Raw genomic sequence first — 11,605 nt, forward strand, 5'->3', positions numbered from 1 at the left:
CCATCAAGCAGTAATGGAAAGGAAAGCACATTAGCCCTCTAAACTTCTGCTGAGAAACTGCATTTATGAAATACAAAAAGTTTTATTATTTTTGTGTACCAGTATTAATTATGTGAGTCCAGCAAAAAGTGTTTTGAAATCTCAAGTTTCAATTTATTAATGTCTGAATTTTACACCACTGGGATCTCTCGGTTTCCTTACCTGAGGGAAACTAGTTAAGTGTGTCTAATATTACATTCTATGTTTACAGGAATAAAAAAATACTAGAAAAATAGAAATAAGATTGGAAAGCAAAACTGATAAAGAAAAAATTAGAAGCATTTCCATGAGTAAGTGATCAGAAGGCAAGGAAAAGTCAAGTGACCTGAACAAAAAATATGCAGGTGTCTTTCTTGAGGAATTCTGATGGCATCAGAGAAGGTTACCTTGGTAACAATGGTTACATGCACAAAAGTCTCCGCTTAAATTTAAAAAATAAATAAACTCTTATCTACAGATATTTTTGAAGATTTTATTTATTTATTTCATAGAGATCACAAGTAGGCAGAAAGGCAGACAGAGAGAGAGAGAGGGAAGCAGGCTCCCTGCTGAGCAGAAAGCCTGATGCAGGGCTCGATCCCAGAACCCTGGAACTTGATCCCAGGACGCTGGGATCATGACCTGAGCTGAAGGCAGAGGCTTTAACCCACTGATCCACCCAGGTGCCCCTACAGATTTTATTATATAAGTAAGAGGCAATAAATTTTGGCAATAGAATAGTATTCTTTCTGAATGTCATGTTGCCATCATATTCCAAATTCTTGGAATATGTTTGTTTGGGACCATAGATACAAACTCACGATGCCATTCACCATGCTGTTGTTTTCTGCTCCTTGCTTGCTAACACTGTTAAAATAAGAAATTAGACACTGAGCTTAATATGAATGAGAAACACATTTTATAAAATTATTTGATGTAACACATTGTTCTGTTATTTTAAATTCATTGTAAAGTTTGAAGGATTAACATGTTCTTTTTATATTTATTTTCACAACTTCTCTATTTTTATTAAAAGCTAATATATTCAGTGTTGTTTCAAAATTTAAGGTCAATTTGCCAATTAGACAGCCCTATGGAAAAGTTTAGTACACAGTTGGCTGTGTGACATAGTCTGGAACGGAAATGTAAATTTTGGGAGTCATCAGATGTACAATTATAATACTGGATAGAATCAAAAAGAAAGTGAATGTAGATAAAACAGAGAAAAGGACCAAGGACTGAGCCCATGGGCACTGCAATATTTAGGGGTCCATGAGGGAAAGAAGAACCGATAAAGGAAATTGAAAAGAGCAGATAGTGATACAGGAAGAAAAAACAAGGACAAATGGAATGCAGAAAGACATATAAATTCTTTCAAGTAGAGAGAATGACCAATAGTGTCAAATGTTATTTTTAGGTCAAATAAAATAAAGACTAAGTTCTGACCATTGGAGAAGCAATGCAAATGTCATTAATGACATTGTCAAGGAAGCAGTTTGGCTGGAGTGGAGAGTGCAGAAGTCTGTTTGAAGTGGATTTAAGAGAGAATGTAAGGAAATTATATTGCTGAGAATGAATATGCACAATTTATTAAAGGAAGATTTTTATTTGTTTAAGAAGGAAGCAAGAAATGGGCAGTAACTTGAGGAAGGAGAGAGGCTTCTCATATTAAAGAATGAGATTTCTTCTTAATTTCAAGATTTATTGGAAAGTTACAAATACCCACCTCACTTGCCATTGTAAAAGTGGGTTTTCATACCTGGTTAGATGGTTTAGTATGATCATTCAGGTGAATTTACTAGGCACTAGTTGGGATAGCCAAGGTGTCTGGGTAGACACAGTCAATTCTGAAATGATTTAGCTGTCATTTTAGGTCAGGTATGTCAGAGACTGGCAACTCCCTTGAAGGGTTGGAGGATTGAATTCTCATACTTCTACTAGAAAGCTATGACCATAAAAATAATTGATTCATATTAACTCTCTCCCTAATATAGATAGATCTGGGAGAATTATAGCATGATACATGGAAAATGATATTAATTGCCATGAGAAAAGTTGTGTATGAAAATAATTATAGGGGGCTGGAGTAATGTGAGGAGTTGTAGAGGGAAATTTAAACAGAGCAGTCAGGGAAGGCCATGGGAAAACTGATTTGGTTTAAGATTGATGTGCCATTTAGTACACACATACATATGTGTATAAATAAAATGGTAGATTGAGAGAGACAGATGAAGAATCAAAATTAACACTTAATAACCTATAAAGATGAGAATATTTCCCTGATAACAGATTTTTATATTTTTATATAACTGGACTATTAAAGGAAGAGGTTAAACCACTGAAGAAGCTTTGATACTTCAGGAGGATATTAGAATCTTTATAATGTGTATATAAAAACATATTGAAAATATCATCACATCACAAATCAAGCAGAGAAACATCTAAGAATTTTAGTTGTAGTTGTCAGTCTAGTCTGCTAACTAGGAAAAAAATAGACATTGTGCACAAAGACTAATACAAGTTCAAGGTTTTGAGGATTTGCGTATTCCTCAAAATGCTTTCACTTCCAACCTATGTGTAATGTAGACCCTGTACTTAGCCATGATTACACTTAAAGTGGGTGAGGAGTCGGGGGATAATATTTTAGGGCAAATACAGAAAATATAACAAACTTGCTCCCAGAAGCAACTGCTTTCAATATTATTAAATATTTCTCTGTTTTTTACTGTCACATATATATTTTTAATGATTTATTTATTTATTTTAGAGAGAAAGCATGAACAGGATGTAGCAGCAGAGAGAGAGAGGTAGAGAGAAAAATTTCAAGCACATTCTGTGCTGAGCATGGAACCCAACTTAGGGCTTGATCTTATGACCCACAATTGTGACCTGAGCCAAAAACGAGTTAGATGTTTAATCAGCTAACCCACCCAGGAGATACTTGCTTTCATATTTCTACATAGCATGCTTATACTGCTATTTATTTTTTTTCTAATTTTTCACATTATCTGAATAATTTTATCAATAGAAAATATTTAGCTATGTTACCAGTTTTTCCATTCACCAATTTATACATGTTTTTTCCCACTACTTCCTCTCAAAATGGTTATATCAAACAATTTTTAGTCAGAATGTCACCATTAATATAATTATAACCATATCAGTTTTCCTTTTTTAGTTTTATTTTATTTTTCCTCATTTTGATAGACTTGTTTTTTCTAATATCTTTATAATATTGTTAAAGAACTTTTACTTTCATTTTTAACTACCAAAAGCTTGCTCTTGTCTAATATGTTTGGGCATAATTTTTATTGATAAGAAGTTTTCTTTTTTCTTTTTTCTCTATAGCAATAGTTACAAGATTTTCAGTTATTTTAGCATTTGCATTAGCTTAGCTTCCAAATTTGATTTTTTCCTCAGTGTATGTTTTCTCTTTTTTTCTTGTATCTCTGTATAGGAGAGAATGTTTGTGTGTGTGTGTGTGTGTGTGTGTGTGTGTGTGTGTGTGTATGTGTGTGTGTTTTAATATGAAATACTTCCAGTCTACCAGTTAATATCTAAAAGAGAACCAGTAAAATGCTAATCAAAAACTCTGAGTGAATGAAAAGTCCTCAAATGTGAGTGAGCAGAAATGCCATCTATTTTATTGGAGAAATCTGATATGTCATTAGTGATGGGCCTTTTCCCTTTCGCTGGCTTTCCTGGAAAGAAATGGAGATAAGGATCAGCAGCAGGGAAAGATGTTTGACAAGATTTTGATAAACCAGAAACTTAGGGCCAGTTAGTTCTGTTTGTTAGAAATAGCCAACACATTTTAGGAGAGCAATATATAAAATTCAACCTTTTTTTTTTTTTTTTCTAATTGCTTCAAGATTTTCTTTATTTATTTTTGAGAAGAGAGAGAGAGAAATAGCAAGAAAGAGTAGAGCAGGAGGAAGGATCAGAGAGAGAAACATACTTCCTGCTGAGCAGGGATCCCAATGCTGGGCTCCATCCCAGGACCCTGGGATCATGACAACTGAGCCACACTGGTGCCTCTCCAATTGCTTTAAATTTTTACCTCAAACCTCTAGTGAAAGTGTACTATAAAGTGATTGTGTGTTAGTGGAACTTTGGGGAAATAAACAGAGGGATATCATCTCTAGCAAGTACACAGTCTTTCAAGAAGTATTATTCATTAATACCATTTGTGTGTAATTCAAATTCTTCCCTCCAGGGGCACCTGGGTAGCTCAGTGGGTTAAGCCTCTGCTTTCGGCTCAGGTCATGATCTCAAGGTCCTGGGATCAAGCCCCACATCCGGCTTTCTGCTCAGCAGGGAGCCTGCTTCTCCCTCTCCCTCTTTGCCTACTTGTGATATCTCTCTGTCAAATAAATAAATAAAATCTTTAAAATAAAAAATAAATAAATAAATTATTCCCTCCATGCTATGTCACTACTACCAGCATGTAAATACTAATATTTACCTCTTTCTCACCTAATTTTTAATTTTTCTCCTTCATACTTCTGTTAAACTAGTTCTATTTTTCTCTCTCTTTAAAACAGTATTATCAAAATCCATTGCCTATATTGAGTGTCCATTTCCTCACTTCTCTTTCTTTTTCAAACCCATTTCTAAATCATGCTTTTAATCCTAAGACTAAAATTAAACTCTTCTTGTTGGAGGTCACCAGTTAGCCCCACATTGCCAAATTCTAATGCAAATTATTTCTCTTCATGCTAGGTGTATTATCAGTAGCATTTTACTCATGCCTTCTACTTAAACACTTTCTAATCTTGGACTCCATATTTCCAGTTACTAGTATCTTGTTTCCTTTAAATGTTCAGAACTTCATTTGTGCTCTCCTTTCTCTAGATATGTCCATTGATACGTGATTTCATCCATGTTTTTAAGTACCATACATGTATGGAATACCTAATTTGTTACATGAGTTCTAGCTTCTCCCTGAACTCCCATATACTCAAACATTTCCATTTAGATGTCCATATGACATCTGATTCCCCAGTTCTAAGGATTTACGTTAACCCTGCTTTACCACCAATGTTTTCTACTTCAGTGAATGGCATCATTGTTCACCAGTTTCTTGGACCAAAATCATGGAGTTATTTTTGACTATTTATTTATACTTCACCCTAAAGTCCATCAACAGGCCCCACTGGCTATACTCTCCTCCCAGATATATATATATATATTTTTTTTTTTTTTCTTATTTTAGATATTATTTGTTCATTTGACAGAGAGACAGTGAGAGAGGGAACACAAGCAGGGGGAGTGGGAAAGGGAGAATCAGCCATCCATTGAGCAGGGAGCCCAATGTGGGGTTCTATCCCAGAACCCTGAGATCATGACCTGAGCCAAAGGCAGCTACTTTAGGACTAAGCCACCTTGGTGCCCCAATCAAAATGTATTTTAACTAACCATTTCTTACAATCTGCATTATAAACACTTTCATCCAAGCTACCATCATCTCTTGCCTTGACTATAATATCTTAATTACTTTTTGTATTTTATTCTTGTTGCATTAAAATATATTAAAATATATCCCTCCCCAGCACCAAGAATGATCATTTAAAAATATAAAAAAGATCACTCTTAACTTCAGAATACTCCAGGGCTTCCCATGATGCTTTGGATGTAACATATACTCCTTACTTTGCCCTACTAGATCCTGTATCAGCCTGGTGCCTGGCTAACTCTCCAATTTCATTTCCTACTACATTCTTCCTAAATCCCCCAGTTGACTGACTGTTCTTTTAGGTATGAAACGTGTTCCTTGGATATGAGCATAGCTTTCTCCTTTATTTCATCAGGTCTCAAACATGATTTTCTCTTAGAGACCTATCTACATTACATAAAAATAATACTGTTTTCCTCTAGCTCCTTCCTTTATTCCTGCATAGCAATTTTCACTCTCTAATCATTGTACCACTTAATTATTAAATTGTCTCTTCCTGCTAGAGTTCAACTCTTCAATGGCAGAATTTTTTCTGTCTTTTGTTCACTATGGTATCTCAGTGACTAGGATGTTAAAAGGACTCAAATATCTATCTATCTATCTATCTATCTATCTATCTATCTATTTGATATATATTGATATTTGATATATTTCATATAATATGAAAGAACATTATACACTATAGAGTTTTAAGTGTTTTCTCTTTTCATTTACATTCCATAATACCATTAAAATAAACTTTTTTTAATAGGAGATAACATCCTTACTTTTATAATGTTGATTTATTAATACTGTGGCAAACCATTCAGAAAAGTTTTTACTGCTTGCATGCTGAAAAAGAAAACTCTCCATATCCAGCTTATTCTGAGTTAAAAGCATATAATGTGAATCCATTACAGCATAACACCAATTCTAAATTCAAGGGCAATATAATTTGATTTAATATTATAAAGTAAAATAGTTATATGCAATAAATCCAAAAGTGACCTAAAATGTAAAATTTAGACCTTTTCTATTACTCATTAAATCACAATAAATCTTTTTAAAAGGAAACCAATGGCAAATTAAACCAAGTGACCTTATCATTGGCAATTCTTTATATAATATATAACAATCTTGAGGCAGTTAATATTTTATATTCTACAAAATAAGATGCTAAAAATAACGGTTACAATGATATACTGCCTAATAAAAGTATATTAATTATTAGATATTTATAGGTCATTATCCACTTATATTTAGTTTTGTAGGGCAACACTGTATGTCATAAATGTGTCTATTTGATATTTTACATAGCAGTTGGGCCTAGAGAAATGCTATACATATCTTATTAAAATATATTTTATATACTATCATTAAAATATATTTATCATGCAAGCAAATGATTAATCCTGATGAAGTTCAAGGCCATTGAGTACCCAAAATAATAATTATAGAACAACTCACAGTGTTAGGTACCTGTGGTTTTGTTTCTTAATGTTTTCCTTCTTCCCAGTTTCTAACAGGTATGAGTACCCAAAGATAAGATTGGATCAGATTATGAGATTTATTTATGAAGGCTCAGTAACTTCCAAAATTCAGGGTTTCCTGGTAAAGCCATTTTGAAGAATATACTGTAAGCTGTGTCCCAATGTGAGAATACTATAATACTAACAATCTTCCATCATAAACATAGATTTTAGTACAAACTGAGGGAATATAGGTATGAAAATACCTATAGGTACGAATAGTATGAATAGGTATGAAAAGCAGATTCCAAGTACAATTTACACATCTGTCTTCTTACAGGATTGATGTCAGCTGAATGGTAAAGACCAAATGCACCTAGAGTGTACCAGGTCTCCAGGAGTTATTTCTGGAAAATAGGTCTTGATATATTTCCTGAGGTAAACTTAGCAAACACTTTTGGTTCCCAGGTCATGCCCTTTTGACCAGCTTCTGATTTCAGCTGCATATGAAGTGAATAGTTTCTTTTTCGTTTGTTTGTTTCTTTGTTTTGTTTTAAGAGAGAGAAAGAGTGCGTGGGAGTGTATAAGCAAAGGGAAGTGGGGGAGGCTCAGAGAGGGAGGGAAAGAGAGATTCCTCAAGCAGGCACCACCCTCAGCCGGTTGCCTGAGGCCAGGCTATACATCAGGATCCCAAGATTATGACCTAAGCTGAAGTCAACAGTGGGACGCACAACCCACTGAACCATCGAGGCGCCCCTGAGGTGAGTAGTTCTAAGTGCTCTCAGCTCATGTCATCATGACAGTTCCCCAAGTCAAGTGCTCGCTGAACATCTGCTCCATCTCTAGAGTCATTTCCTACACAGTCGAGCCAGCTTAGCCTCCAGGCATGCACAGCTCAAAGTAATGGAAGTCAGTGCCTTCAAGGTATGCTTCAAACAATGGGAGATACAAGACAGTTTATAAATAACCCAACCACCTTCCTTTCATGTAGTTAATCCTAGTTATATACTATTCACTTTTTTTTTTTTAAGATTTTATTTATTTGTTTGAGAGAGAGAGTGACAGAGAGAGAGAGAGAGAACACATGCAGGGAAAGGAGCAGAGAGAGAGAGGGAGAAGCATACTTTCCATGGAGCAGGGAGCCCCACATGGAGCTCTACCCCAGGACCAGGAGATCATGACCTGCGCCAAAGGCAGAGGCTTAATTGATTAAACCACCAAAGTGCCCCATATTATTCACTTCTTAAAGTCACTGTGCAGTCATGTCCCTATTGCCTACAAAAATATATTTAATAAAACTTCTTTTCTGACTTTTAATCTTTCTCTGGTCTCATTTTCCCTCCTCTGTCATTCTTACTTCCTGAGATCATCTACCACATAAACGAGTCATGGTCTCAGGTTCTGATTTTTGCAGAATCCAAGCTAAAGTGGTGGGTTTATGACATGGGAGCAGGAATCCAGGGAAGCTGCCCAAAACCCAGGCATGGAGCATATTTTCTACTTTTGGAAGCATGGAAATGCTTGCGATCAGTATGTGAGATATTGCCATTTGAAGAACAGATTTTCCTTAATTGGCTAGAAAGGGCAGGAAAGAGAAACTGAAGCACTTAAACCAGTTCTGTCTCTTTTGACAAGTGGATCTGAACCTACTTCAACTATTGAAACTAGAAAACAAGATAGCCCTACAACTATCTAAATGAAATGTACTGCCTATAAGAGAGAAAATATCTTTACTTTTGAGACTGAAGTAGTCTCTTAGCATTTAAATGACTGTCAGTGGCATCTCCAGGAAGTCAATGTTTTCCATCTGTAATACAGTTTCTTCCCACGCTGTCTTTATTTAAATGAAATGTTCTGTGATTATGTATAATGTAGCCAGATTTAAAGAAACATTAAAGGCTTTTTAAAATCAAGATATAGAAGCACTACCAGGCCCGTTAATACTGGTTTTTAATCTGATAAATAAATAGAAATATAATCCATTAGAAAATAAAGATCTTTGGAGACATTTGTGATTTGAAATCTTGACCCCAGTATCTCTAATCATAGAGAAGAAAAATGTGTGGCCTGTGTTTTGAAAGGATCCTTCCCTCTGGTGCTTTAATGAGTAATTAATCTTACTGCTCTACTTTAGTTCCTTATCTTCTCTCTCTGAGACATTCTTTTACCTGGTTTTCTTGTCTGGAGTATCTTTTTCTCTAAGTCTTTTTTGTAGTAGTTACAGCATTATCTGACTAAAACCACGGACCTCCTCATGTGGAGCATCTTTATGAAAGCACACTTTGTCAAGTGTGACTGTGCATGCTCCTGTGAACAGTGTGACTGCACTCCCTCAGGTCTTTTCACCGAGCTCGTACATTGTGTCAGCTTGTCTAACTGCTGGGAAAGCAAAAGGAGCAGATTAGACTCCTTGACGCTGTGCCGCTTACATTCTCTTGGGACCCTGGCAGAACCCAAGCTTTCCTACACAAACTCTCACAGTCATTTCAATGGAGACAACAGCAGGTGAGGATTAAAGAAAGGTAAGATATTATTTCTTCATCTTGAAGCACGGGGAACCGAATACTTTTCCCTGGAGTCAGAGGACCCATAAGAGGAGGACTAATGCCTCACCCCTGCCACTTCCTCCTTAAGTTATAGTCAGACTTTGTATTGAACTCTCTGTCCTGAAGAAGACATCCCCAGTCAACCCATTCTCCTTCTATCTTCAAGACAAGGGTTTTGACTTCTTAAACTGCTTTCCACCATTCAGTAATGCACCTTGTAAATGTGATCCACAGACTGAATCTATTTCTATTTGATTGCGTAGTAGGAATTTATAACGAAATAATTTTAAAACAAAAACAAGTCACGGTCCTGTTAATCTTTCCTTTTTATGAAAATTTAGAAGACCTGGAAACACTGGGCTTTTTTTTTTTTTTTTTCCATTTTGGAAACAAAGGGCTGGCTCTGAGGAGTGGCTGCTTCCTTGCAATGGGGCACATACTCTCCATTTTACTTGAGCTGTCGGCTGCACTTATTTATGCTGCTTACTTGACCACTGCATGCATTTGAATTTGCCACCACAAGAATTTCAGAGGACCATAAAGACAAGATTCCCCCTCACAATACCTCCACTCTCTTCATTTGCTGCCCTTGTACAGAATTCTGTCTATTCCTGGATGACACTTTTACATTCACCTTCCAGCAGATTCCAGCCATTTTATTGGCAAATAAATCATCCCTTGTCTCTCAATCTCTTTGTCATCACTTGACTTGTTTGACTTGCTTACCCTTTAAATTTATAATGGAAAGACACTTTGTGTCTTTAAATATTTAGACTTAAAATTCTTAAAGTAAATTTCTATTCTGGAGAATGTTTATGCTCACAATAACTCACCTACCGCAAAGAGGAGTAAAAAAGCCAAAATGTATTTGTTTGTAACATTTGTGCAGTTTTTGAAATGGTGATTAGCTTTTTGACCTTGGATTGATGTTTGCTTTTTTTAAATTATTATTTTTTTATATTTTTACAAACATATAATGTATTTTTATCCCCAGGGGTACAGGTCTGTACCAGGTTTACACACTTCACAGCACTCACCATAGCACATACCCTCCCCAATGTCCATAACCTCACACCCCCCTCTCTCGGCCTCCCTCCCCCCAGCAATGCTCAGTTTGTTTTGTTAGATTAAGAGTCACTTACGGTTTGTCTCCCTCCTGATCCCATCTTGTTTCATTTTTTTCCTACCCCCAACCCCCCTACGTTGCATCTCCACTTCGTCATATCAGGGAGTTCATATGATAGTTGTCTTTCTCCAATTGACTTATTTTGCTAAGCATAATACCCTCTAGTTCCATCCACATCGTTGCAAATGGCAAGATTTCATTTTTTTGATGGCTGCTTCCATTGTGTATATATACCACATCTTCTTGATCCATTCATCTGTTGATGGACATCTAGGTTCTTTCCATAATTTGGCTATTGTGGATGTTGCTGCTATAAACATTCAGATGCATGTGCCCCTTCAGATCACTCCATTTGTATCTTTAGGGTAAATACCCAAAGTGCAATTGCTGGGTCATAGGGTAGCTCTACTTTCAACATTTTGAGGAGCCTCCATGCTGTTTTCCAGAGTGGTTGCACCAGCTTGTATTCCCACCAACAGTGCAGGAGGGTTCCCCTTTCTCCACATCCCTGCCAGCATCTGTCATTTCCTGACTTGTTAATTTTAGCCATTCTGACTGGCATGAGGTGATATCTCATTGTGGTTTTGATTTGTATTTCTCTGAGGCCGAGTGATATGGAGCACTTTTTCATGTGTCTGTTGGCCATCTGGATGTCTTCTTTGCAAAAATGTCTGTTCATGTCCTCTGCCCATTTCTTGATTGGATTATTTGTTCTTTGGATGTTGAGTTTGCTAAGCTCTTTATAGATTTTGGATAGTAGCCCTTTATCTGATATGTCATTTGCAAATATCTTCTCCCATTCTGTCAGGTGTCATTTGGTCTGTTAACTGTTTCCTTTGCTGTACAAAAGCTTTTGATCTTGATGAAATCCCAATAATTCATTTTTGCCCTTGCTTCCCTTGCCTTTGGCGATGTTCCCAGGAAGAAGTTGCTGCGGCTGAGCTCGAAGAGGTTGCTTCCTGTGTTTTCCTCAAGGATTTTGATGGATTCCTTTTGCACATTGAGGTCCTTC

The 11,605-nt window shown here is 36.2% G+C and overlaps 1 protein-coding gene across 1 annotated transcript in view; it reads left to right on the forward strand.

The window, feature by feature from the left end:
- EYS (eyes shut homolog) overlaps positions 1–11,605 on the forward strand; it is a 1,640,601-nt gene that overhangs the window by 550,796 nt on the left and 1,078,200 nt on the right.

The sequence above is a fragment of the Mustela nigripes genome, chromosome 5 (assembly GCF_022355385.1).
Source record: "Mustela nigripes isolate SB6536 chromosome 5, MUSNIG.SB6536, whole genome shotgun sequence".
Taxonomy (NCBI): domain Eukaryota; kingdom Metazoa; phylum Chordata; class Mammalia; order Carnivora; family Mustelidae; genus Mustela; species Mustela nigripes.